The sequence below is a fragment of the Aquarana catesbeiana genome, linkage group LG07 (genome assembly GCF_042186555.1).
Source record: "Aquarana catesbeiana isolate 2022-GZ linkage group LG07, ASM4218655v1, whole genome shotgun sequence".
NCBI classification, from domain to species: Eukaryota; Metazoa; Chordata; class Amphibia; order Anura; family Ranidae; genus Aquarana; species Aquarana catesbeiana.
The window spans coordinates 314,307,669-314,311,840 of NC_133330.1; positions in this window are offsets into that span (position 1 = coordinate 314,307,669).

The following is a 4,172-nucleotide window of genomic DNA, read 5'->3' on the forward strand; positions in this document are numbered from 1 at the left end:
TGACACTTCTCACATACATGTAAAAATATGTATTTTTTGATAGAACCCCCAAACATGATATATTTTTTTTCTCCAATAAATTTTTATTAAAGTTTTCATGTTAACAGATACAACAAGAAAGGTTACAGTGAACAAATAAGTAAGATACAACTTACAACCAGAAAAAATAATGGGTAATCAGCATCTGTGTACGATTCTCAAATGGTAATTATACTTATACCTTAGTATCTCAATATATATATAATCTTAAGCAAGGGTAGTTTGTTTATTATAGGAGGAGCCATGGTGTGTTCCTAAAAACTGTGTTTTAGGGGGTTGGGGAAGAGTGTGTATGATTGAATGATTGAATGGGGCTCCAAATGAAAGAGAAGGGTAAACCAAAACAAGCCACCTCGGGACCCATTTACCCCTAAAGGGATCAGACTGTGAGTGGGTGGGGGCAGTCATTTCCGTCAGAAGTTTTTAATCAGGTACGGTTTACCAGGAGGCTTAAATGAGCCCCGTCGTGTCTGTATGTAACCCATGTGCAGGTTGGTCTAGATCAGTGGTTCTCAACTCCAGTCCTCGGGACCCACCAACAGGCCAGATTTTAAGTATTACCTTGGGGAGTTGCAGACTAGAATACTGCAATCACTGAGCAGCAAGTGATATCACCTGTGATGTATTTCAGCTATCTTGCAAACCTGGCCTGTTGGGGGGCCCTGAGGACTGGAGTTGAGAACCACTGGTCTAGATCTTACCTGGTCTTCCAGGGGTAGTCTTTCATATATTAGAGCTAGTGTAGCCCTGCGTTGGGGAATGGTTAGGGTTATCAGGGCGTTCATGTGGTGGTGAATTAAATGGTTATGTGGGGGGGTGGGAGCTGGAGAGGAAAAGTGGGAGCGGCGGAGGATTGATGTGTCCGTGAGAGTTTTCAGGTTGTTCTCCCCGAGTCAGTTAGTTGTGGACTAGGTTGAAAATTGTTAACAGTCGTGGAGTCCCTATAGTGTAGCCAGCAAGCCCAAGTATTCCTATACTTTGTCGAGTTATATTTAGCTTGGTGGATTAGGTTTTCCATTTCTGCTGTTTTCTCTATGCGATGGAACCATTCAGAAATTGTAGGGGGGCTAATGCTCCTCCAGTGGACTGGTATACATTGATTGGCAGCATTAATGAGGTGTAAGGTCAGGGACTTTTTGTATGCCGAGAAAGGCATAATCTTAAGTAAGGGTAGTTTGTTTATTATAGGAGGAGCCATGGTGTGTTCCTGAATACTATGTTTTAGGGGGTTGGGGAAGAGTGTGTATGATTGAATGATTGAATGGGGCTCCGAGTGAAAGAAGGGTAAACCAAAACAAGCCACCTCGTGACCCATTCACCCCTAAAGGGATCAGACTGTGAGTGGGTGGGGGCAGTAATTTCCAGCTGAAGTTTTTAGTCAGGTACGGTTTACCAGGAGGTTTAAATGAGCCCCGTCGAGTCTGTATGTAACCCATGTGCAGGTTGGTCTAGATCTTACCTGGTCTTCCAGGGGTAGTCTTTCATATATTAGAGCTAGTGTAGCCCTGCGTTGGGGAATGGTTAGGGTTATCAGGGCGTTCATGTGGTGGTGAATTAAATGGTTATGTGGGGGGGTGGGAGCTGGAGAGGAAAAGTGGGAGCGGCGGAGGATTGATGTGTCCGTGAGAGTTTTCAGGTTGTTCTCCCCGAGTCAGTTAGTTGTGGACTAGGTTGAAAATTGTTAACAGTCGTGGAGTCCCTATAGTGTAGCCAGCAAGCCCAAGTATTCCTATACTTTGTCGGGTTATCTTTAGTTTGGTGGATTAGGTTTTCCATTCCTGCTGTTTTCTCTATGCGATGGAACCATTCAGAAATTGTAGGGGGGCTAATGCTCCTCCAGTGGACTGTTATACATTGATTGGCAGCATTAATGAGGTGTAAGGTCAGGGACTTTTTGTATGCAGAGAAAGGTAATGATGTGTGATGAAGTAGGTATTGCACTGGGGTGAAGATGATATATTTTTTAAATCAGAGGCCCTAGGTAATAAAATGGTGGGTGTCGCAATTTCAAACGCAATTTTTTGGGGAAAATATACACTTCACCCTAAGTTCACATCTACGCGGTTTTCTGGCGTGTTATGCAGTGCATTTTTGAACATACGTTTTTGATGCATTTTTTCATGCTTTTTATGTTTTTTTTTTCTCCTTAACAAACTGTGAATATCCGGTTGTTAAGGAGCAGGAGGCCACCGCGTCTTTAACAACCGGTGAGTTATTAGTTGTCAGCAGGATTGCCCGCTGACAGCTGAATGTAAGAAAAAGAATTGCCGGCAAAGAAAAAATAAGGAAGAAAATGGTGTGGGGTCCCCTCCAAAATCCATACCAGACCCTTATCCGAGCATGCGACCCGGCAGGCCAGGAAAGGGGAGGAACAAGCTAGCGCCCCTCCCCCCTCCTGAACCATACTTTGGGTGCTTTGGGGCAAAGGTGCCGAAAGCACCTTGTCCCCATGTTGATGAGGACAAGGGCCTCTTCCCCTAGGGCCCCTACCCTACATATTACCCCTATTCATTCAGCAAAAAAAAGTGTAGTGCAAAAAAAAAAAGACCGTAAGCAGTTTTTGACAAGTCCTTTATTTAAAAAAATAAAAATAAGAAAAAATGTCCCCCAGTGTAGATCCATAGTCAATCACAACGCCTCCCACCACCGCTGACCTGAACAAAGAAAAAAAAAACCTTGCACCAGCCCAAGGCTCACACCGTCTGAAGCTCCACCGCCTGACAATTCTTAAATAACTACATGGCGGGGCCACCCAGTGAACCTCCCCTGCCCCAAAGCCTGGCTTGGTTTGGGGGGGGGGGGTGCTCGCTCCTGCATGCTCTGATGATGATCTGGTATGGATTTTGGGGGGCCATGCCATTTAAAAAAAAAATGGCGTGAGGTTCCCCTTAACCAGTTCAGTCCCGGAAGGTTTTACCCCTTCCTGACCAGAGCACTTTTTACAATTTGGCACTGCCCTGCTTTAACTGGTAATTGCGCGGTCATGCAATGTTGTACCCAAACAAAATTTGCGTCCTTTTTTTCCCACAAATAGAGCTTTCTTTTGGTGGTATTTGATCACCTCTGCGGGTTTTTATTTTTTGCAATATAAACGGAAAAAGACCGAAACTTTGAAAAAAATTATATTTTCTATTTTTTCTATAAAAAAATATAATAAACTCAATTTTAGTCATACATTTAGGCCAAAAAGCATTCAGCCACATGTCTCGGGTACAAAAAAAATTAAATAAATGTATATTTATTGGTTTGTGCAAAAGTTATAGTGTCTACAAACTAGGGTACATTTTCTGTAATTTACGCAGCTTTTAGTTTATGACTGCCTATGTCATTTCTTGAGGTGCTAAAATGGCAGGGCTGTACAAAACCCCAACAAATGACCCATTTTGGAAAGTAGACACCCCAAGGAATTTGCTCAGAGGCTTGTTGAGCACATTGAATATTTTATTTTTTGTCACAAGTGATTGAAAAATGACAAAAAAAAAAAAAAAATTTGCACAAAGATGTCTATGAAATGATATATTGCTCAAACATGCCATGGGCATATGTGAAATTACACCCCGAAATATATTCTGCTGCTTCTCCTGAGTACAGGGATACCACATGTGTGAGACTTTTTGGCAGTCTATCCGCGTACAGGACCCCGAAAACCAAGCTCCGCCTTCAGGCTATCTAAGGGCGTAAATTACCTATCATGGTTTTGGAGCCCATGAAATGCCCAGATAGCACAACCCCCCCCCCCCCAATAACCCCATTTTGGAAAGTAGACACCCAAGCTATTTCCTGAGAGGCATGTTGAAAAAATGTTCCTTTGCTTTCTTCAATTTCCAAAACAAATGAGAGCTGCAAAATACTCATCATGCCTCTTAGCTAATACCTTGATGTGTCTACTTTCCAAAATGGGGTAATTTGGGGGGTTGTGCTATCTTGACATTTCAGGGCCTCCGAAACCGTCATAGGTAGCGAGGAGTGAAATCACCATTTTACGCCCTTAGAAAGCCTGAAGGCTGTGATTGGTTTCCGGGGTCCTGTACGCGGCTAGGCTTCCAAAAAATCTCACACGTGTGGTATTCCCGTACATGGGAGAAGCAGCAGAATGTATTTTGGGGTGTAATTTCACATAGGCCCATGGCATG